Source organism: Euprymna scolopes, chromosome 11 (genome assembly GCF_053919585.1).
Source record: "Euprymna scolopes isolate OS-2025 chromosome 11, ASM5391958v1, whole genome shotgun sequence".
In the NCBI taxonomy this organism is placed as follows: Eukaryota; Metazoa; Mollusca; class Cephalopoda; order Sepiida; family Sepiolidae; genus Euprymna; species Euprymna scolopes.
In genome coordinates, this window is record NC_136492.1 from 79,792,356 (window position 1) to 79,817,213 (window position 24,858).

Below are 24,858 nucleotides of genomic sequence, written 5' to 3' on the forward strand. Positions count from 1 at the left end.
ACACATTTTGCCTTTTATATATATAGATAAAAATCAATAGCAAATTGACTCTGTAATAATATATACGAAATCTGCATAAATTAAAATATATCTCAGCGTATTTTGCAACCGGGCTATGCCGGGCGTCCCTGCTAGCTTAGATAAATACTTTTGCAGTTTTAACAAAAGCACTACAATAATATCAGGGCGTCTCCATTTACACTGAACATCCACAGAGTGCTAACATCAATATATTACATATGAATGAGTCCGCTAGTTTTCTTTATTTATATAAACATTATTGGCTACATGTCTGCATACATGTTTTAACTGTGACTTCTTTCAAGATCCAACTTCATCAAGGTACTGGTCTCGACTGATTTCAAATGCAGATGGAACGTACGAGTTCTTTTTTTTTTTTTTTTACTCTACTACTTTTCCTATTCAAAAAAGAAAAAAACAAACATAAAATTTGGAAAAAAATTTTTGTTCCCATTTGAAAACAGTTAAGACCAGTAGCCTGATAAAGCTAGAATACTGCAAAAATGTGTGCACTTATGTAGCCAATAATGTTTATATAAAGAAAATTATACTCTCTCTCTCATATATATATATATATATATATATATATATATATGAAAAAAAAAATTAACCAATATGTGTGTGATATGTTATTGGGTGGATGTGTGTGAGTACATATGTATGCTCCTACATATATTTTTATGTATGTGCGTGTGTATATGTGTATATGCCTGCGTGCGTGTGCATGTGTATATGTACATGTATGTGTGTGTATTTGTGTGTGAGTGCGTGCTATACATGGGGAAAGAAAGTCATAAAAAAAACATAAAAACCTTCACCAAGTGGACCAAAAGCCCCCTCTTTGAACTTAACTCTGACCGGATACTACCGACACTTACTGTTGGGGACAGAATGTCTGAGACCACGTCACTCTGAAAAACACATTTAGTATCAGCAGATGCAAAAATAACATTTCAAACTCCCATTTAAAAAAAAAAACCTTTTACGAAAATATCTGAATAGAGCGAACCTAAGCTTGAAACGCGTTATAAAAATATTTTAAAATAAAAATATGATAAAAGGCTAAAAAAATAAAACCCACAATTGTTGATGGCTACACTCTTTTAAATATATATAAAAAGAACAAGTAGTTAATAAAACATGTTAAAAAACACTTTGAAAAAGAGTTAAAAACATATTTAATTTTAAAAAGGAAACACTAAATAAGTGGATGGTTCTTAATCCGTGGAGTTTTGAAGAAATACTTTCCTTTTCATCAGAGGGTAGGATTTAGCAAAATGCAGGATCAGATTTTGCTTGCAAAAGAATTTAATGAAACTACAAGTAAGTCATAGATCTTACTTGATAACAAAAAGTGAAGCAGAGGGAATAGGGCGCATAAAAAAGTGATTTCACGTGAATGGATAGTCTGGTGAAGGGTAAAGTATCGAATGACGGTAAAATCCAAAAATGCAGAATCCAAGAAAATTGGTTAAATTTCCATTCGCAAAAGTAAAATCCAAGGGAATCGCGTAAATGGAAGATGGTCCACAGTAATCCAAAAGGCAGAAATCCGTGGAATAATTCACAAATAGGTACAAGGAAAAGGGAATGAATTCCAATAATATTATTAAAAGAAAGATAAGATGAGCATAAAAAAAAAATGGAAGAAAATTTAAACTTGACTGTCGAGGCAAGGCTAAATTAAGATATATACTGTTTTGTTTTTAAATCCCGAAACAGTATTTCATGGTAGACAACTGATGATCCCTTGAATTAACATTAGGACTATTGTGAATTCAAGAGAGCAAGTTGATGCATTGATTGCAGGTGATTAAATGACCTACTGACTAAATAGTTTTCCAACGGATGATAAAAAATATAAAAATTAAATAATTTTTTTTGTATAGTTTTAAAGGTTAAGAAACTTCCAAGATATATATATATATATTACACAGGGTGTTTAGAAAATTGGGATTATGCTCTATATGTATATAAGAGCCCCCCCCCCCCCGGTCTGAAAATTCGTTTTCTAATAGCATTCCATTACTAATCTAATTTCATTTGTGCTCTGTTTCTGTCTCACCGTGGTCTTTGGTTTATGCTGATCACATCTATCTACTTTATCTGTTGTGATTTGTTACTTGAAATAAGATGGACCAACATTCGCAATGTGTCGACCGGGTACCCTATGTTGGCTACTAAATGCATCCTAACAAATCATGATGCTCAGATCTGTCTTATGGAGATTGGAGGCTTAATCTTTAACTCAGTTAATACTAAAAGTTACTTAAGACTTCTACCAGATTATGGCTGAGTGAACGAGAGCAATCAATCTCTATAGATTGATTAAGTGATTTCAGTTTGAAATTCCAGACAGACTCCAGAGTTCGATAAGGTGCACATGAAAAAGGTTGGAGATTACATCGGCTGAAACATTTGGATTGAATAACATCCAAAATGAAACATAAATATAACATGCACATTTACTTTAGTATATAAAATGTAATTATCATTAAATTAAAACAAAAGTGAAGATCTTCAATTTCAAATACGTTTTTATATTCCAACTCCAATGAGATGTTTTAACTGCTAAAAATGTGCACAGCATGGAGAAATTTTTTTCCAATAAGATTTTAATAATTTGGATTATTTGAATAACTGCATCTTGAGTGTTGTTTTCACAACATTTCGATCGATGTAACCTCTAACCTTTTTCAGGTCTATCTTGTTGAACTTAGGAATCTGCATGGAATTTTGGATGAAACTCTTTATTTAATCCATGGGAGTAACGTGCTGGCGTTCTATCAGGCATGGTCAGGTAGAAATCAAGTAATTTGAAATTGTATTCTTAGTATCGATCACATTGAGGATTAAACCTTCAACCTCTGTAAGAGTGTCACTTAGAACTGAATTGTATTTATTATTTTATTTGTTATGCCATGGGTAAAAATAAATAAATAAATAAAAATTAAATTCTAAGTGTAGGTGATTCCAAGAATACAATTTCCACCATTCAAGGAAACGTCTTGAAATTCTTTTCAGCCTGTAAAGCCGTTAGGATGAAACTACCTTATATTTGCATATTGGTTTTGAAGAAAGACTTTATTATTTAACTATTATTTGTTGTGGAATAAATTTTAACGACCATTTGAACACTAAGAAAGTGAAGAGAGATTTTCTGGTAATTTCAGTGTAATGTTATATGAAAATATGTTGGTCACAGGTTTAAAAAGCACTGTTTTAATTCTGACCAGTGAATGGCTTCAAAGTTGATGCTTATAACTTTTTGTTCAACCTTTTCTTTCAGAAGTTGTAAATCTCTAAAAACAAAAAATAGAAAATTCAATATTCTGCCTTTTTCATATTTTATTGCATTTTTGACGAAAGGAAACCAATAAAATGTATCTGATAAATCAATATAACTAATAACTAATTCAGAAATTTTTTTCTATGTTTACCTTTTTGTGCATTTTTTACAGGTTTTGTTTCATCTCAATTCCAATTTAACTTTTTTTCTTTCTTGAATGCTCAGTTATTGGATTTCTTTAGATTGTTGCTTTGTTGTTTGAAGCATATTGAATATAAAGTTGTTGGTTATAAAATCTATTTTTATTTTATCAAAAACTAGCTAACTGTATATACTTCAAATAATAAGTTTTAGTCGTGCAATTTTCTATGCATTTCTGGTCGCAGTATATTATCCTCATTCTTGGTTTGTCCATTTTACGTGCTGGTTAGCAAGCTTTTATAAATTGGCTTCCAAACTGACCAAAAGCCAGATTTTCACCCATCTTTGTCTCAAATCCATCCTTATTAATTCCTCATTCGTTTTCTGTAATCTTCGCCTGCCAATTGACGCTGCTATCCAAACTGTTCCACTTTTACTAACCTGAGCACTCCCATCCATTCTTTCAATTCAACCAAATCAGTGAAGATTCTCATTATGTACATATGTTGTTTAAATTTAATCTTCTTATAACCTTATCAGATCTTACGCATTCATCATATCATATTCTTACATCATTTCTCTTCATGCAACACATGTTCTCAATCCGAACTAACCAGGCCACACCTAAAACATCACGGTACGTACATATGCTTAATAGACTCTGTGCTTCGCTGACAATCATAATGTTCTGCTGGCCAATAATAGTAGAAGATGTCTGAAGTTACTGCATTCACCCCAAACTCTTGCAATCACACTAGCACCAGTCCCTCCTTGTGTTCTAATGGCACAAGTAAGGTAACATTTTATAAATTAACCACCTGTTGTATACTGGGCTGTATAGCGAGTGTGTATATGTGAGTTATACATCATGATCCTCTTTATTTTAACATGTCGTCTATTTAATGTGTGTAACATCTTCCAATACGTTATCATCTGGTGTATAAATATTTCTCTTGTTGATGTGTGTATAATGGTTATCTGTACGTGTCGACATACTAAACAGTTTATAGACGGAAGGACGGAAAAACATCTTTTACATTTGTGCTGGACAAAAAACGACATACCTTAAATCACAACCATTTTCGTCTGTTCCGACATGCTCCTGAAATGTAGCTATGTCTCTCACGACAAACTGAAACAACCAAGTTGTTTCATATTTACATTTATGGTGGTTGCGAGTTATTGGTACCAGGTGGTACACCATTTTCTTCTCCATGATATTCATTTACCCAGTGCCATCGTCTGTCTCACCTACAGAACCCTCAGTTACACACTGTTCAATCATGGAATGGCTGACCCATTCAAATAAGACAGATGACGAAGGGAGGTTTTGTCATGATTTTGCCATTGCTTATGACCTCACTCAGATTGTTCGCGAACCCACCCGTGTGCCCGATACTACTGGTCAATATGCAAGCCTCGTAGACCTTTTTCTCTCAACTTCCCCTGAGCTATGTTCATGTTCCGTTCATTCTCCTCTAGGATCCTTTGACCACTCCCTCGTATCAGTTAAGATAAAAATGAAATATAATAAGTCCCCAGACCTACCCTCCACCGTACTGTATACCGATACTCTATGGCTGACTGGGACAGCTTCCATACATTCATATCTGATTTACCTCTGCATTCCATGTTTAAAAAGGATGTGTCCTCTATAGTTTCAGATCTGACCGAATGGTTAATTGTAGGCATAGACCAATTCATACCATCTAAAAAATTCCAACAAAAACCTAACAGCCAGCCATGGTTCTCCCCAGAATGTGCTGCTGCTATCGCGCACAGAAATCACTTTTTCCATAACTACCAACGTAGTAGATGCACTGAGACTAAAGCTGCTGTCAGGAACGCCAGCAACCACTGTAAAAGAGTAATAAAAGATGCAAGAGAGCTATATGCCCAGTCTGTTAAATCCAAAGTAGCTGATCAGCGGCTTGGTTCCCACCAGTTTTGGCAAATAACAAATAGGATCCTGAACAGAAGTGTGCGTTCTATCCCAACCATTATCAATGGACCAGAGGTCATCTCATCAGCATCAGACAAGGCCAAACTATTTGCCAAGAACTTTGCAGCTAATTCTACCCTATGCGACGAAGGCCATCAACTCCCCATATTTTCTCCTATAACACAGAACACACTAGGTAACATACAAATATTTGTGCGTGAGGTCGCCAAGCTAATCAAGAACCTTGATTCCAGTAAAGCAACTGGCCCTGACGGCATCCCAATTATAGTGTTAAAAAAACTTCAACCAGAACTTGCTCTCATACTTACGAAACTGTTTAAGCGCTGCCTTAAGGAGAAGTGCTTTCTGACTCCCTGGAAAACCTCATCAGTATGCCCTGTATTTAAGAATTCAGGTGATAAGTCATCTCCCTCTCAGTACAGACCAATAAGCCTCCTGTGTGTTATGAGTAAGTTGCTGGAATTCATATTAAATAGAGAAATAGTAAACCACCTCAGCAGAAACAATCTTCTTAGTGACACACAATATGGTTTCCGCTCTGCAAGATCTACCGCAGATGTGCTAACGGTTATATCTCACAGGATTAGTGAATCTCTTGGCAAAGGCTTCCTTTCTAGGGCAATTTCTCTTGACATATCAAAGGCCTTCGACAAGGTATGGCATAAGGGCCTACTTCACAAGATTTCCAGCTACGGTATAACTGGAAATGTTTTCTCAATCATTAAATCATTTCTCTCTGATAGGCTCATAAGAGTAGTGGTAGGTGGACAAAAATCAGAGGCCTGCAGTATTAATGCTGGAGTCCCTCAAGAGTCAATCCTGGGCCCAACTCTCTTCCTGATCTACATCAATGACCTCCCTAAACACATACTTAAATTATTCGTTGGCATCTATGCTGATGACACGACCATCTACGGCAACACATCAAAGGCTGTAAATAACAAAGTTCTCTTTGATTCTCTCTCCTCTGATCTCGACTGGGGGAAGTCGTGGCTGGTTACCTTTAATGCATCTAAAACCAAACTCCTATCTTTACATCATCAACGCTCTGATCCCCATCTGGCATCAATTGAAATGGATGGCTCTCGTCTGGGAGAAGCCCCGTGTTTTGACAAGCTTCTGGGTTTGTCCTTTACTCCTGATCTAAAATGGAACACGTACATCAAGTCTGTTGCCAAGGTCGCTGGAAAGATGGTGGATCCTTCTACCGCTCCAGAAGATATCTCACTACTGATACAATTCTTTATTTATATAAAAGCCAAGTGCGTCCAAGGATAGAATACTGTTGCCATATCTGGGCAAGAGCTGCTAAAAACAGCCTATCCTGCCTTGACAGAGTACAAAATAGACTTTGTGGCTTAGTGGGGGATGTCCTTTTCTCTACCCTGCAACCTCTCTCCCACAGAAGAGACGTTGCGAGCCTGTCTTTGTTTTATTGTTATTTCCATGGCAGGTGCTCGTCTGAACTCCAATCTCTGGTCCCCCCTCACCAATCTTTCACGAAAAACACCCGTCTAGCTGAATCCACTGTGAAAAATTTCCTCCACTCTTTATCTGTGCCTAAATCAGAACGTGGATTCCATGAACAAAGCTTCTTTCTTAGAACTGCACGCCTCTGGAACTCTGTTCCGTCTCTCTGCTTCCCACCTGACTACAACTTGGATGTGTTCAAGTCCAACATTAACAAATTCCTAATGAACCACCCCCTTAAGTAAATACTTCATCAAATCTCTACACTAACGTACTGTACTTGCAATAACCCTTATCCCTGAGTGGCTTCCGGGCCTTGATAAGTGTTGACCACCGTGTAAAAAAAAAAAAAAAAAAAAAATATAACTCTACTTTCTATGTTTAATCTAAAACTCACTTCCTTTTCTGACGTCACTCTCTATGTAGCATCAAAACATATCACCTGTCGTTTTTCAAAAATGTATTTTGTTTATCCATTTTCTTTGTCCAAAATTCCTAAAGCTGCTCGATAAATCCTTACTGAAAAACATAACTATCAGAATGACATTTCATCCATCAAGTTGCATTCCTGAAAAAAATTTAATGTAAATATTTATTTCGCTTTGATAACATTCCTTCTAACAAATCATAATCATAATAATCGACCATTATAAAACTCATCATAATAATCGACTGTTTTACTCTTCAGTCTTTTCAGAGAGACTAACAACATGACTCACCTTTGTTTATTTAATGGCCCAATTTTGCTGTCAGCAAATCTTTGAGTAGCTTCACATCTGGAAATACCCCGAAAGCAGACTATAGTCATTATTTAAAACCTTCAATGTTTTCACATATGTTATTCAGAAGGCCATAGGCTTTAACTGATTCTGTTTGAGGAAAATCGTGATAGTCATATTCACAAGTTCCACACCCTATCCCAGGTAAGATTTCGTGAAATAACTAACATAAAAAGTTAATTGGTTGATGGAAGTGAATAGGGTAGGAGGACGTGCCTATAAATAGGTAATAAATTAAGAACTTTAATATGCAGCCAGGAGTTAATTTAAGCATAAGTTGCCTATATAAGAGAAAGGAGAATGCTAACTATTACATTAAACATAGTGAGCACTTGATGATCTGCAAAGAATATTTTCATACTATATATATATATATATAAATGACCTTTTCTATGTGTGGAACAGTCTCTACTAATCTCCTGTCAACTTTTGGTCTACGGACTTTATATATAAGAGATTTGAACCAGTGGAACAAATTCGATTTAATTTTTAGCCAGTTAAAATAGCTGCTAAGGGGTCAAAATTGAAAAAAAAATTAAAACTTGGCAGGCATAAGTCGACTAAACGTGTTACTTCTACATGTGCATAAATATACATTTATATCTTTCACAATGCTATATTTTAAGCTTTTGTATGTGTCTTCATTTAGCTCAGATGTTAAAAATAATGCTGAAGCTTTAAATGTTTTGGTTTCGAGTCTAACTGATGGCATCCAAGTCATTCTCTCTTGGCGAATTGATATTTTGTTTTATTTTTGCTTTGCATTTTTTGTTTATTGATATGTTACGCTAGGCACTTTTAGACATTCTTGTAAGATTCCCCCATCTCCATGATTTGTTTCTTTATCTCACTTTTTTCTTTTCTTTGCCCCCCCCTCCATAGTCTACTTTTACAATAAAGTTGTTTGCATTCGTTCCTTTTCTTTCACTGTATTGTTCATTCGTCTACTCCATATTTTACTGCCTTGAAAGAGTCTCCCGGTTCCTCTTGCTTAGCACAACAGATCAGAGGACCTTTTTTTAGTTATTTTTCCTTAATTTTTTCTATTTTGTTATGTGAGCACCTTTATATAATCCCAATGTGGGGGTGATCGTAACAGTATATATAACACAATCACATTGACACACCAGTTCTTGCCAGATCACCGGTTAAGCAATGTCGAGCCTGGCCAGTACCAGATGGGTGACTATTTGGGAAGGCTGTATGTACCGCGAGATAAAATGCCAGGTTTGGAAACTGGTGGAGTCTATCCTTCTCTCGAGGGTAGATGGGCCTCTCTTAAACCGTGGTAGGCAACCCATCTAGTGATGGCGTCACAATAAAAAAAATACCCTTGATAGCCCTGGAAAAGCATCAAGTATTCAGCTACAGACAAGATTTGAATTACAAACTCGTGTAGTGAGTTCAATCTCGGCTGCGGCCACATTTTTTTATAAATATATATATATATATCTATATATATAAAAGCGAAAATGTGTGTATGTATTTATGTTCGCTTTTTGTGTATGTCTGCAAAAGGCTTTTTTCCGGTGGTTTCTCGAGGCTGTCGCTCATTTTTAAAACTTTTTATTTGTTGTCTAAATGATAATATCTACGATTTAACAACGGGGGTCGCCTGTCTAATTTGCCCGACTTTGAAACGTTAAATATTCAACATTTTGGGATCGCCACATGTTTACTTTCGTTTTTCAGTATAAAAAAAGCGAAACTCGATTAGAATCCTGGCCCACGGCCAGTGGTCTCTAGAAAGTGATGTAACGTTTGGGTAATGTCGGCTTACCATTGTCATATCAGACGGTTTCTTTCATTTCAAGACGAGCCACTCCTTTAATAAATGGGGGAGCTGTTTTTCCCCAAAGTTAGGTTAAAACAAACAAACCGGGTTATTGACCTCATTAAAAACTGTCCCGCAGAAAATGTTCACTGTTGAATAGCTATTGCTTACGTCGCCATTGTCGTCATAACGCTCGCACAAAATGTTAACTCTACGACTGTGAAAATAAAAATCTTGACATCTTTGCTGTTGCATTCATCGCCAAACCAGAAGGGACGAATGTTTAAATTAAGGCTAGTCAATCGAAAAGAGGGAATGACTTTCGAAAATATTGATGAAAAAAGTGACCCCTCGCTGTAGAAAAGTGCCCAGTTGAAGGTGAAGGAATTAATGTTCTTAGCCAATTTTTCGATATTTGTCGTCTGAAGGGTCGAGCTTCAAAACGATGCCAATCTTGTAAAAATCCGTTGCCTCTGTCAAAAGTTTTAGGCAGAAATACATACATGCATACATTTAAACAGACAGGTGAGATTTATATTGTAGACTAGCGGTGGGTACCCGGCGTTGCCTGAGTGTTTGTAGGTGTGTGTAGGGGGGGCGGGGAGGTAAGTAATAACCCTGTTAAAAAAATCGGAAAAACCAAAACAAAAAAAAAACTGAAAAAAATAATCAGAAAAAAAAGTGCAATCTTAAGATAACAACGTTGTGTGTGTTGGGGTGGGGAACCCCGGTATTTAGAGGTGTAAAAGAAAAAAAAGAAATTTTGGTCGGAAGGTTCGAGGGTAAGGCAGAAAAAAAAAGCTCGACACCAAAGAGACAAACAACTAAGTAGTGACAAAATGAAACGTTTAAAAAATCAGCACGTTAAACTAACATGAACGTTTTCTAGGTCAAACATGACGTCATCGTCGCAGTAGTCATGGAAAAGGCAAAATGAAGGAAGGATTTTTTTGCTACACCCTCTCTATACAAAACTGATGATTTTAGGGTGAAATAATTAATGTTTTTGGCTAATTTTTCGATATTTGTCGGGTGAAGGTTCAAGCTTTAAAATGATACCTACCTGGCGAAAATCCGTGGCCCGTGTCGAAAGTTTTTGCGAGACATACAAACACACACACACACACACACACACACACACACAAACATTATCGCTTTTATATATGTAGACTAGCGGGGGTACCCAGCATTTCCCGGATGTTTAGAGGTGTGTATGGAGGAGGGGAGGACCCTGTTTTAATATTATAAAAAATCACGATGTTAAAAAAAATTGGAAAAACCAAAACAAAGCAAAACTGTGAACAAACGTAAAAAAAAGGTGTAAAAGCGGAAAAAAAGTTTAGGTAGGAAGACGGGCTCGAACCCGAAGCATCGAGGCTAAGGCGGAAAAAAAAAGCCTGACACGTTACCCCTACGCCAAAGAGACATACAATTGAGAACGGATAAAATTAACCCTTTAAAAAACACTTGCAGGTGGTTTAAACTAACGTCAATGTTTTCTAGGTTAAACATGGCGTGATTGTCGTAGTAGCAGGAGAGAAAATGAAGAAACGATTTTTTCGGCACCTCTTCTTGTAGAAAAGTGTCTAGTTTAGGGTGAAGGAATTAATGTTTTTGGCCAATTTTTCGATATTTGTTGGGCGAAATTCTGAGCTTTAAATGATACCTATTTGGTGGAAATCCGTGGCCTGTGTCGAAAGTTTTTGCGAGACATGCAAACACACATACATACACACATACACACATTTTCGCTTTTATATATATAGACTAGCGGGGAGTACCCAGCGTTGCCCTGGTGTTTAGGGGTGTGTGTGGTTTTGGGTAAATCAAAACAAAAGAATAATAAAAAATCGTTGACCGGGTGCTTGTTTAAAAATAAACTTTTGGTAGGTAAGTAGGAAGAATCGAAGTTGAGGCAAAATTAGAAAATAATAAAGTGTAAAAAAAAATGTGCGACGTTAACCGTTTGCCGACCAAGAAATAGTAACGGAAAGATGTTTGAATTAACAGGTGCCTGAAATAAAGTTAACATTTACTGCGGGGCAGGTTTTTTTTTTTTTTGGTTTGTTTACTCAACTTTGACTGGTCTTGTTTCCCCCAAGATGTTGGGAGAAACCAACTCTCCATTGAAAGGGGATTGTCCAAATTGAATAGCAATTGTCTGATATAAGGAAAACCTCGCATTGATCAAAGCTGATTGCTTTTGGACGCTGGGAACCATGCAACAACCTTCGTATTAATTTCGCTTTTATTATTTGAAAAAGGCGAATCTACACACGCCGATTGAAAAATGTTGAATATTTAGCTTTTGGTCGGGCAAATTAAATACACACGCGACCCCAGTTTGTAACTCGTAGATATTATGATTTTGACGTGATATAAAAAGTTTTAAAAATGAGCGACGGCCTCGAGAAGCCGCTGTAAAAATTCTTTTGCGGACATACACAAAAAGCGAACATACATACATACACACATTTTCGCTTTTATATATATAGATTATTTCTTATTGTCTTTGAATTCAATAATTGTTTTGATTATTATATAATAAACAGTTCTGTTTTGCTACATTGTTACTTCCTGGATAAATGTTTAGCATTTCTAACCAAATGTTCCGTTCTTTAGAAGGGCTAACTTAATTTTTTTTTTTTTTTTTTTATAACAAGTTACGATCTATTTTGAAATTGTTAGTGAAAAGGCAAATTAATTTCTTTCTTTTCTTGTTTTTGGTTCACATTTCAAAATTACGCAAATGGCTACGTTTATCTATCTTATCAGATGAGAACAAAGATTTTGTTTCACGTTTACAGCAAAGTTACGAATGGAATGTTTATTTAAAATTAGTGTTTCAAGTAGCAAAACATTTTCAAAGAGATAGCGTGTTGATAAAGTCAACTAGTTTAAAAATAAAATTATCTATAATGTAAGAGTCTATTTAATCAATAAAAAAGTGTTCTTATCACGCTGTGGTTATTATAAAGAACAACAGCGTGTGCTTCTATCATTTAAAATAACTAGTGGGACCTGTGGAAATTTCACAGCAGCATCTTTCATATGTAATATATTGTTGCTGGACATTCTGTTGATGTTCAGTGTGAATGGTAACTCCACAATATTATTGTAGCCCTTTTGTTAAAACTGCAAAAGTATTTATCTAAGTAATCTCTTTCATGTAGTATCAGAATATGTCTGGTTATTACGGTTTATCTCCAATATCAAAAGCGACGTCATAAAAAAATATATATATTTTTACATTGTGTCCTTGGTGATTAGGAGATCCTATTTATTAAAACGAAGGATAGGTGATCGTAGTACGTTTGCCACGGTTTCAAAATCGCCGTCTCCATTTTTCTTTGTTTTTCTTTCTTCACCCACGCGGTTTCTTTTCATCTTCCTTTCCCTTAAACAAAGGACGCAAAACTAAATGTATGAACATTATCCGGTTTCAGTGAACACATTCACATTCCCTTTGTTTCTGTCCTTGACTCCTTTACGCACTTCGGAATTCAAATATATTAAGCTTAACGTCAATAATTCAAACAATTGACTTTTTACTTTTAGACGAAATTAAGTCAAATGGAATCAACAAACTCCCAAGCTACTTTTGATTGCAAAAATTTTGTTCTGGAATTAATTAGTCGTTTGTTTGTCTTGTGGGGAGCAACACCTCTGATATCACTCTGCTCAAATGAATTCAGCTCGCCTTGGCCCAGTCATAGAGCTCGGCCTGGGAGTAGGATACGCTTTTCCATGTTCTGACCAAGCCTACACTCACTTGAGCACGTGTTCAAGTTTAAGGGTTCTTTCATTGGCTTTTTAAGGACTAATCCCATTCTTTGGTGGTGTGGTCCTTATAGCTTTCCTGTATTAATTCTCTTTTGTTCATCTTGGGCCATTAACTGTTTACCTTTTTTTTTCAGATATTCTAGTGCTTGGTGGAGACTTAAGCAGCTGGCAGATTTAGGGGTGACTAACATGCATTTTTAGTCGAAGGTCCCTCTAGCTCCAAATCGGCGGGTCTCTGCTGAGTGCTGAGCTACCAAAATAGACGGGGCTTTTCTGCTCTGAGGCGGTAAAGGTCCGGGGATTACCACAACTGGTGGCACCTCATTGTCCATGTCTGTGTCGAGGGGTATCACACCCGGTGGTACCCTAGTGTCCATATCGTCTGTGTCCGTGTCGGGGTGTACCACACCCGGTGGTACCCCAGTATCTGTGTTCGTCGAGAAAGTGGCAAAGGGAGACATCACATGGAAGACTGTAAGATGCAAGCCAGAATACCAGTCAAAACGTAGAACGACAGTGACGGTTTTGGGGTTTCCCAGCTTCCTGTGTGTAGACCAAATGGGGGCCATAATGGTGCAGTACGAGGAGTTGGAAGCAGTGAGTCCAGTAAGAGGCCCCAGGACCTAATGACCGAAGAATATAAAATCCAGGGTCGGATAGATAGAAAAGGGTTCAACGACAGACCAGCACAGTTGACCTGTGACGGCTGGACGATGTCAGTGATTGTGGAAGGTAGGAGACCACATTGCTGGCATTGTCAAAAGCCTGGCTATATAGCCAAACTTTGCCTGCAGAAGAAGCCCAAAGTAAAGCCGGTAGAAGGAGTGGCTCCGAAAGAAACACCCGCCAGTAAGGAGAACAAGGAGAAGTCCGGAAACATTTGGAGCAAGGTGGTGTTGAAGAAGGCAAAGAAGACAGAGGCAGCCCCGCCAAGCACATCCAGGGCAGTAGCAGGCTCCGGCAAAAGAAAATTGGTGGTGAATTCGTCAGAGTCAGAGGAAGAAGGCGAGACGCCAAAAGCAAAACCACAAGAAAAGAAAAAGGCCATAGAAAGGAAAGAAGCCATAGAGAACCAGAAAGATGAGACTGCCGAACTTCCTACCCTGCCAACCCCTCTCCCAACACAAAAGGAAGTTCCACCCACCCCTCCCCTATTCAACACCCCTACAGAGAGACCTGGAGAGGTCCCCGTCACCGAAGACAAGTCTCCCGCTCCAGCCCAAAGGGAAGAGAAAATGAGGAAATTCCCTTTTTGGCCAGGAGAAAAAGTATGTGAAGCAGACAGCAACCAGGTCATCGGGGACCTCAACGGCCAACAGAGAAGATACCTAAAGAGCCTGGAGCAACTAACAGAAGTAGAGGGAAAAGAGGTCATAAACCCCAGGAATTTCCCCGACGCTCCAGGGCTAATTACGTTTGTGAGAGCGAATAGAGGAGGGAGGGAGGGCAAAGGCGCTGTGGCAAATGATTGATGCCAGAAAGAAGGCGTTCCTGGACATCAAAATGGCTGATGGGAGCACCTATCTTCAAGCAATTTAGCGGCGAAGTATGAAGGGAGGATCCCGCTTTATATCCACCCCTCCTTTTTTAGAGCGTTTAAACTATCCTTCCCCCTGCATGTCAGGGGCCTATCACGAGACGGACGGTTTACATCCGACCTGCTCTCTGGCAGTTTCGGCCAGGCCTTTGATGTCCTTATCTCCGAGGACTTTAGACCCCTTGTTAAGGAATACTACTAGTTAGGGAACAATGAATTTGAACCTAGCTAGTTTGAATGCGAGGGGCATGAGATCCCAAAGCAAGGCTGCTTGCGTGCTGAGGGATCTCCTGTTCCTGGAGGTAGATATAGCTGCTATCCAGGAAACTCACTTTATTTCTGACAGGAATTGCAATGTGCTGACAGTAGACTTTGATGTCTACTCAGCATATGGCAATTCTTGTAGCCGTGGTGTTTCTTTTCTAGTGATTCGCCCCCTATCTGTGACGGTTACTGTAGTCCACACGGATGCTCATGGAGGGCTGGTTGTGGTCGATGTTGCTGTTAAACGCGATAAGTTCCGGATTTTGGCTGTTTACGTGCCCAATATCGCTGGAGAGAAAGCATTTCCTTTCGGCATATGGAGGTGTTTCTTTCGGCGGGTCTGGAACAGGTAGTTTTAACGGAGGACTAGAATGCCATCCTGGACCCCAAGATAGATAAGATCAGTGGGGTTAGTGGGTCGGAGAGGTGTGAAAGCAGCCTGTCTAACCTGATGGCCTCGTGCGATCTTGTTAACAGGTTTCATCTGGATCACCCAGGAGGGAGATTTGGATGTGGCAAGCTTGTACGACCTCCTGTTTGAGTACCTATTTGGATAGGATGTTAGTTAGAAGAGGCGACATAGATTTCTTATCTTGTCCCACGTTTCACTGGCTAGGTCATTCGGACCATAAACTAGTAATGGCCCGTTTGAGAGTAGGTAATACGCCTAGATTGGCTGGGTCCTGGAAGTTGAATGCCTCTTTGCTAGAGATGGTCGAATTCCGGGAACAGCTGACAGCACTAATTCAGTGGGAGTTAGTCGGGGCGGTTACCAAGAGTAGCTGGTGGGTTAAACTTAAGGCCACTATTAGGCGTTTTTGTGTCCAGTATAGCCAAAGCCTCTCTTTAACTAGGGCATGGATGAAAATGCACTTAGATGATAGGCTGACCCGGGTGGTGGCTGGTGGGGATCCCCTAGAGATAGCATTAGTTAAGGGGGAACCTTAATCGCTTGGCTAGCGAGCGTTATGAAGGTCAAGTAGTTAGAGCTAGGTTAAAAAGAGTCTCTAATGAAGCCATGAACGTTAACACTGTTGAGCATAAGGCCGCCTTAAGACGCGGCTCGAATGGGTACATTCAGAAAGTGAAAAACCTGGAAGGATGTACTCTTGCATCAACTCAATAAATTTGTAATGGGTTTCGGCAACATTTGGAGGAGCACTTTACCCAACTACCCAGACTCAGGAGTTTGGCCGCTATTTAGCCGGCTCACCCCGCCTTACTGTGGCCCGAGCAGCTAGCTGTGATGGGATGGTTACGAAGTGTGAGGTCATTACTGCGTTGAAGCAGGTTGGCCATAACAAATCTCCGGAGCTCGATGGTCTGCCCTACGAACTGTATTTGAGGCTGTCGCCCATGTTTGTTCCTCTTCTGACGGGTGTGTCTGACCACTGGTTTGCTTAGGGTCCATCCCTGGGCAGGTTACCAAAGGAGTGGTCATACTACTGAAGAAGAGAAAGCAGCATGGTGGGGAGGACTTAGATGATTATAGGCCCATCACTGCTAAACACAAAGTTCTAGCAAACCGACTGCAGGTTGTTATCGGTGACTTAGTTGAACCGGATCAGACTTGTGCTGTGAAGGGGAGATCGATTTAAAACAACTTGCACTTGGTGCGCATGATCATAGAGGGGTTAGAAGACGACACAGGAGCCGTACTGATCAATTTAGATCAGTCAAAAGCATTCGATAGGGTCGACCATGGTTTCTTGGAATCTGTTATGGAGACCACCAGCTTTGGACCTGACTTCCGCAAGTGGATCTCTGTTCTGGATCATAATCCTGCAGTAGCGGTACAAGTAAACAGTATGTGGTCAGAGTCCGTTGGGGTCTCTCGGTTGGTGCGCCAGGGTTGTCTGCTGTCACCTCTGTTGTATGTCCTCGCATTGGAGCCCTTCCTTCGCAAGTTAAGGGACGAGGCAGCTAGACCAGTCCTGCGCGGCATAGCTCTACCTGGCGGCAAATTTGCCAGGTTGCCCGCGTACGCTGATGATGTCACTGTGTTTGTTGCATGATGTAGCAATATTAAAGCGGTGATGGAGGCAGTTGCTGAGTATGAAGAAGTCACAGGAGCCGTAGTCAATCGCAGCAAATCTGTTGGCCTGCAGTTGGGTGCCTGGTCGGGAAGAGATACCCTTCCAGGTGAGTTCGGCTCGGAGTGTGGTTTGGACTGGGACTCCAGCTGGACAAAAATTAGTCAGAAGTACAGACAGAGGTCGAATTATTGGTAGGGTCATGTAGAGGCGTGCGCAACTTACAGCTGATCCTTTACTGGATGTCAGTACTTCCTCTACCTACAGACCACCGTAAGGCTTTAGAGCGACTCCTTTACAAACTTCTTTGAAAAGGGGGAAAGCCGTATGTCCGTAGACAGATCTGTACACAGAAACCTAGTGAGAGAGGCTTGAGGATGCCTGATCTATTAAGTCACATGCATGCTGAAAGGTTGGCGTTCCTGAGTCAAAAGCTTGCTCCACAGCTGGAGCAAGCTTTCCCACAACTCATATCTGCCCCTGCTGGTGAAGGTCGCTGAAGACCGGCGGGGGAATTGCTTTTTCTCTCTGAGTGCCGAGCCCCCCTTAGGGCATTGCACAGCCTAGGTGGAGGCTATATCAGGATTTTTGGTGGGGATCGCAAAGGATCCATTGATTGAGTGGCTACACATGTCGAGGGAGGAGGTTCTCTCTCAGTGGAATTGGGCACCAGCCAGAAGCTATTTAAACAATGATGAACTTTCTTTGGCATGAAGGCTTGTCCAGAATGCGCTGCCACTTTTCGGCGTGCTAGCCAGGGATTACAGCAGTGATGAATACGTTCCCTGCTGTAATGAGGACGAGGATGAAACAAGGGATCACACCTTTTTTTCTTTGCAGCGGAGTTCGAAGGCTCTGGGAGTACGTACGTTGAAGGCTCTGGGAGTACGTAGTGTCAACCGTTCGTCCATTTCTTAAGTGACCCTACATTTTCAGTGTCGATCTTCTGTCCGTTTCTAAGCACTGACCCTGCATTCTCAGTGTCTACCGGCCATTCCTAAACACTGATCCCACGTTCTCAGTGTCCACCAACCGTTCCAGATTGCCCTGATGTTCAGCCGATCGCTCCAGACTCAGCAACCAACCTCAAACCACGCTATGTCTAGAGTTCCCTTTCCAGACCTCCAGTCCTTAACCTCCTGTGACGTGTGACATTCCAGACAACCAGCATCCTCATCATAGGATTTTTTGGCTACCTTTACAAATAAAAGACAAACCCTCGTCTTTAACCAAACAACCTGTGTCTGTCATTCTTCTTTGCTTTTTTGCCGTTTACTTTTTTTTGTCTTGTTAGTTGTTGGGTCGATTGTCGCTGGACGGCTGGTTCCACAACACCTATCTTTCTTTTTTTAATAAATAAGATCTTCTGATTGAATAATTTATAATCTGAAAACCGTGACATGCGTAAGTACATTCATACGTTAAAGGTGCTATGGTATTAATATATAGATAATAAAAATAAAAACTGTCGTCTTGTGTTTTAAAAAAGAATGAAGTAAAAATGTAACCTAGAATAGCACCTTTATTAAACCATATTTTGCCATTTTAGTTTTATATTTCTATATGAAGAAAATTATAACTTCTCGTGTACATTTCTCGCTTCTACATGACTGACTCATTACTATTTTATTTACTACTAGCAAACCCATATCCTGGCGTTGCCTGGGAAAGTAGATTAATACCTTCTAAACCTGAACCTTGAAATATTGAATTATTTACTACTTATGGTTGGAACATGAGATAGCAGGTGAATGTTTGGCATCCGGTAGGATATCCTATCCCCATCTTGAACAAAATAACAAAATTGGGGGAGGGGGAAATTAGGTTTATTATGAACCCTAATCAAAGGGGGAAATGACTGTTGAGATTGCTAGCGTAAATAATCAGTTGTATTTTTTATTAATGGAGAGTACCTTTTTATTATTTGATTAAATTTTTTAGTACTTGTTTGTCTATTTTATTGTTATTGTGTAACAGGTTTCACTAGAATAATTTTATATATGTATTTAACGTATTTAACACAATTTATGCATTACTGATGAGATGATTCCAGCATTTTTCCCTGATTCCGATGCAATTACCGATTCTGATTCTTTATAAATCTTTAAATATTTAACAGTAGAGTTGTTATTTATTCCTGATTACACATGGTTAGTATGCAGATATTTTCTCAAGAGTAAAAATACACTTGAGGAGGGGATGATCTATAAACTTTAGTTTCACTGGTAGTTTAAAATTAATACATATTTATTATTTTATTATTACTACCAGCAAAAGATTTTGCTTTAAACAAAATCAAATAAAAAAAAAGGCAAAAGAATCGTTTTGTGCATCGGAAAATAGGCACACATTTTTCCTATTTCAGTACTGATTCCAATACCCCCGAAAGTTGTAATTTTTCTGATTCTGATTGTTTCAACACTAATATGCATACACACTTGTGTGTGTGTATGTGTGTATATATACATATATATACACACACATTAGCGATGAGAGGGGGGCGCCTGGTTTTGCCCGGTTGTAAAATACACCTAATTTCCCCCCTAAAAGTTTAGATTTCGTATATATTATTATAGTCATGATTTCAAAAGTAGAAAAAAAAAAGTATTTGGGTGCCATCAAAAGCAAAACTGTAGCATTTAAAGCTGGTGACGTTACCACTGTACTAACGTGACACGCATATGGACTGATTAAAAATAAACTGATTCATGTACAAAATGTATAACGATTTTTTCAATTTTGACCCATTTTTGACCCCGTAAAAACTATTTTAACCGGCTAAAGACCCATAAAAGAATGGTCCATAAAAAATCCAATCATTTGAAGCCCCTAGCGCGGCTCTGTGACTTTTAGTTTTACAAGAGATAGTTTGAAAATATGAAGACGGACAAACAGACGTCGTAAATTTTATAGATTAAATGACACACACACATGCGCGCGCACACACACACACACGTGTGTGTAAAAGAGATACAGACTTAAGGCCAAACTATTCATGATAAAATGTTTTTCAAGTTGTAATGTCATATATGAAATAATCAAAGACAGAATCTATAAAAGGACAAATATTAACAATTCTTTTCAATTGCAATTTAAGATGCGAGATGACGATTCGAATTTGATGAAGTTGCTTATTTCCATTGATATTTCAGTGGGTTTTCTGATTTCTCTTTGAAAATATTTCAGTCTGAGATGGAATGTCGAATGAGTTGACCTTTTCTATTTGTGACAAAAATGGAGAAAAGAAAAATAAATGGAATGTTGCTGAGCAGCATGAGATGTCGATCTTATTGTGAGAAGAATTTTATTGATGATGTTGAAGAGCGATACTCTCGTTTTTAATTTTCAAAGAAACTGTAATAAAGTTGCCCCCCCCCGATGATCTTTAATCGATTTGCAAAGAAGTGTTTATAAAAGTTATGTTTCAGTGTTTCCCTTTTTTTATTTCTACTAAGAATCTCAATTGTGAAACCATATCTGTGTTCAACTAGCCACCTTACCCCAATGTGCTGTGGTTTTTCTTATTGAATCCCAATGTGCTGTGGTGTTATATTATTAAACGTGTGTGTATGCGGGTTGGGGTACCGACATTAGCATCTATTAAATATTGGGCTATAGCGCTTGTGCCAGATAAGTGCATAGTCACCCTCCTCAGCAAGGTTGTAGTAGACAAGCATATGTGTACGTTTTTTTTTTCTTCGCTATCAGAAACACAGTCTCCTAAAGGACATTTAAATTCATATATATATATATATATATATATAGGTTTGTTCTATTCATAAACCTAAGCAAGAGAGAATTGTTAGTAATGATAAGGCTTGAGGTTTTGAATGTGTTGCTAAGTCTCCCATCTTGAGCCCAGGATATCAGCTAAGATTCTCTCATGTCCCTCACCAATCTGATCTACCCGTTGTGATCATTCACTGTCGTCCACTTAGACACATCAACTTTTCTCAGTAAATCTCTATCCGATCTCTCCAACCATCAGCTCAACAGTCAGTGTGCTTTAAATATGTGCACTTTCTACTCGAAATCTGATATATCCAGTTTTCTCACTTACGTTCAGCTTACTTCAACCTAAGTAATTACTTTTTTCTAAACTTTTTATCTTGATCTTTTCTATTCCACCTATTAATGGCTAACTGTTCATGGTGTTGTTCTATCTATGCAGCACAATAGGCCTTTCACTTTCATATTGTCATTTAATTCCTAGCTAATATTTTCCGGTGGACTTGACTGTAGAGGCAGTCTATAGTATTATATCATTTCCTAAGTGAGTTTCTCTGTCTAACAGCAAAACGTCTGTATTTCTGTATCAGTGATTGTATTCCAGTACTTCCCCAATAATGACTGATTGAATTTTCTGTCAGTTGGAATTAACTGTGACAAACGTAATGAGCAAGAATCTTTAACAAATGATAGAAATAGATTTGACTTATTGCTGCCATAAAAAAAGTCTCTGCGAGTTATGCAGAACCTGGATGTAAGAAAGAACAAGGGCATGCCAGAATAATATATCTATCATGTGTGATCAGGTATTCCATTTATAAAAGATGAGCAAGTTATAAGTTATGTTTTAGTAAGATCATTGGACAATAAAGATCAATATTGTAAACATTGTTGCTGGCAAAGCATATACCCTGTTATAAAATTCCGGTGGTACCCAGCACATTGTTGCTGAGTGTAGTAGAAACAACAAAATGCTGGTGTTGGAGAAGAGTATACCATATAAAAATGTTCTGGTCGTGAATACATAGTTTCTATCTACAAAGACCATCTTTTCAGCCCTTCTTTTTCTTCTTATTAAAAAAAAAAATCCTTTAGTTCCCAATACATTGTCAACTAGCAATTTAGCCTGGCTGTGCTTGGGCCCTATGTACTGTTAATAACTTTATGTGCATATATATATATATATATATATATATATATATATATATATATATATATATATATATATATATAAAATTTTGACTCGTGTCCAGGTAACCTACATCTAAAATTTCAAGTGTTTAGACCCAAAATTGGCAGAGGAGTTTGGTAGACTCTGCAAAGGTCAACTCTTTCAACTTTGACCTATTGGCAGCCAAACTTTTGCCTAAAAACTGATTAAAAAGTTTGCTGCATATCTGAATATCCTTTATATAAAATTTAAAATGTTTAGACCCCAAATTGGTTGAATAGTTTGATAGAGACCGCAAAGATAAAATCTTTTGTACTTTGATCCTTTGGCAGCCAAATTTTCGGCCAAAAACTGATTAAAAAGGTTGCCCTATGTCTGAATAGACTTTATGTAAAATTTCCAATGTTTAGACCCAAAATTGGCTGAGAGGTCAAAATTTTAAAACTTTGACCCCTTAAAATTTATTATTTTGGTCTCAAATCAAATTAAAAAGTTTGATCGATGTCCAAGGAATCTACATCTAAAATTTCAAGTGTTTAGACCCAAAATTGGCGGAGGTGTTTGGTAGAGTTTTTAAAGGTCAAATCGTTGAGCTTTGACCCCTTGACAGCCAAATTTATGGCCAAAAACTGATTAAAAAGATTTCTCCAAATCTCAATACCCCTTATGTGAAATCTCGATTCTGTAGACTGAAAATTGGCAGAGTAATTTGTTAGGGGAATGTACACACACACACAGACAGACACACATACACACAGAGGCAATTTCACTTTTATAGATATATAGATATGGCATTTTATAAAAGTTAACATCATTTTATTTCTCCCATTTATTAGAAGCGCTTGCAAATGTGGGTATATGATCATTGGTGGCAACGATGATGTATTTATCTCTTATTCATGGCAAGCTGATGTGACAAGGATTAGAAAGTGGGATTTTAAGAGCCAGAATCCTAAAGGAAGAGAATTTTGGCTTGTAAAAATATGCCTGTGCAGTCCAGTTGGTATTCTCCAGTATGAGGCGCCTCACATGATTAGTAATAAGCTAACTCCTTCTCAAAGGAAGAAAGTAAAACTTGAGAAAGTGAACCTGCTAAAACTGTACTGGACCAGAAATCATACCTCAGCCAACAGGGAGAGGCCATCTCAATGCTGGTCTATGTTCTAGTGACTTTGGTGCCAAGAGAAAACTTCCAGCTGCATGATGAGGAAGAAATAAAATGCCCATATAATTGTGTAGAATTCAAATTGGATTTAGAGACGATGGGATTTTGTTTTGTCTTCTAGTGCTGGTGTATAACTATGCATGCACCTTTGATCATCTTACCTGAAACGCACGTGCCATAGTTTTTTTTCATCTTCTGGTTGGCAGTGTCGAAATTTTAGTGTAGTCAGTGGCTAAGAGCACAGTCATAATCCACAATTTACATACGTAATAAAGATAATACACAAGTACAGATATTGTATACAAGCGGCTTGTCAGACATGGGTGTGTGTGTGTGTGTGTGTGTGTGTGTAAATATTCTGTCGTTAGTCTACATTTGAGTTTATCTCAAATTCAGGATCTCAGCTAAGAAATCTGAAATCTGATACATCCGTTTTTTTTCCTGGCTTGCTTCCACCATCATTATCTAACCACCCAGAAAGTCAACCACTTATCATGGGATAACTGGTCTGTGGAATTGGATGGATCAATCAGCTTTTATTGCCATTCATTTTCTAGCTAATTTCTCCCAGCCGTCGTTATCTATGGAGTGAGGGCAGTCTATAGTATCATAGCTGTCTCTTCTATCTAGTTCAGCTAACTTCTCAACTAATTTTTAGGCTAGAGTTAAGTTAAGAATTCTTTCCTGCTGTTTGCATTTTATCTTGCTGTCCACTGGCTTTTTTTATTTTGGGATTTTGACTTCTCATAGGCCATCTCACAAATCCCATTATCTTTTGCTCTTTTAGGACCCAATGTTAAAAACATTTTACACATCCAGTTAAAAATCATTTTCCTCTTAAGTTTCTCACACCTACATAAATGTCAGCTGGTACAAAGAGCTGACAAAATGTCCATGCAGTTCTCTTGGCAAATTACTATGAATTTAGGAATTGTCTCTGGTGGAAGCAGGACTGTATTATATTATTTCTATATACTAACGAACAATGTGTATTCACTTATAATTCGTCTGATCACACGTAAGTTAGTAAAAAAAAAATAAATAAATAAATAAATAAAAAATAATGAACGAATCAATTTCAAATATTTAGAGGAATTGGAAAAGCAAATAAGTCAGGCACCCTTGCCTTCAAAGTATTTCCATAAGGAGACGTTTCCTTTGTTATGCTTTCTACACTGTATTGATTTTTATGTTTTTGATTTTTTTTAATTTTCCAATTTCAGCCGTTTTTTTTTTTTTTCATTTTTTTTTTAACTTCACAGATTTATATGAAATTGAATGTTAATGCAAACACTGATATTCCCCCCCCCCCCGAGTCATTTTTCACAAAGGGTTTACTCTCATGATATTGTAATTCTTTTTTTTTGGTATATATCTTGCTGAATATACTATAAAAATGTTTATTTGTTACTGATTAAAAAAAGTTTAACTTTTGTTTGAATGTTCTGTGTTCGAATTTTACTTGAGGCCAATAAACATGTTTGTAATGCATGATTTTGATTAAAAAAAATCATGCAATTGCCAGATTGTTAAATACAATGTTTAGCATTTGAAATTAATTATTGCAGTTATTAGATTTGACATGAATATTTTTTTATTTTAAAATATTTTTATGCTGTATTAAAAAAAAAAAAATAAATGTAATATGAAATTTGTCCTGAGTATAACAGCTTTGAGGTCTTTCTTGTTTTAAAACTAAAGAATTCACATGAATTTGATTTTTTTTCTTTTCATTCTTA

The 24,858-nt window shown here is 37.9% G+C and overlaps 1 protein-coding gene across 2 annotated transcripts in view; it reads left to right on the plus strand.

Moving 5' to 3' along the window:
• The window catches only part of LOC145287946 (transmembrane protein 65-like), a 192,694-nt gene that overhangs the window by 94,074 nt on the left and 73,762 nt on the right, over positions 1–24,858 (plus strand). The gene's annotated exons all lie outside the window — the stretch shown is intronic.